Genomic DNA, 572 nt, shown 5'->3' on the forward strand with positions numbered 1-572 from the left:
AAAAAAAGCCTCTTGCTAATGTGCCTGGCTCTAGGATGTAGTGGTCTCCTGGCTTGTAGAATTCCATGTAAATCCTCTCCATGTGTTATCACATCTTTTGAAACCTGCTGAACAATGTACATGACATAAAGGCACAGTGGCTCACACCTGTAATCTTAGCACTCTGGGAGGCCAAGGCAGGTGAATTGCGTGAGCTCATGAGTTTGAGACCAGCCTGAACAAGAGCGAGACCTTCTCTCTAAAAAAAAAAAGACAAAACTAGCCTGGTGTTGTGGTGAGTGCTTATAGTTCCAGCCACTTGGGAGGCTGAGGCAAGAGAATCACTTGAGCCCAAGAATTTGAGGTTGCTGTAAGCTATGATGCCATGGCACTCTATCCAGGGTGACATAGTGAGACTCTATCTCACTATGAAAACAAAATAAAACAAACATACATGACTTATGTTTTACTTATAAAATCCATTTTCTGTTCCCCACCTCCGTGCTTTATTGTTATTTGATGTGTTGGAGAAATATTTCATACTTCAGGCTTAGTTCGGTTGTGAAATTATGGGGTAGAATTATATGTTATAT

The 572-nt window shown here is 41.1% G+C and overlaps 1 protein-coding gene across 1 annotated transcript in view; it reads left to right on the forward strand.

The window, feature by feature from the left end:
- Nucleotides 1-572, forward strand: part of MFSD4B (major facilitator superfamily domain containing 4B) — a 12,713-nt gene that overhangs the window by 10,061 nt on the left and 2,080 nt on the right. The window lies entirely within an intron of this gene.

This window comes from Otolemur garnettii, unplaced genomic scaffold (genome assembly GCF_000181295.1).
Source record: "Otolemur garnettii isolate 467f Iridium unplaced genomic scaffold, OtoGar3 scaffold00002, whole genome shotgun sequence".
NCBI lineage: Eukaryota > Metazoa > Chordata > Mammalia > Primates > Galagidae > Otolemur > Otolemur garnettii.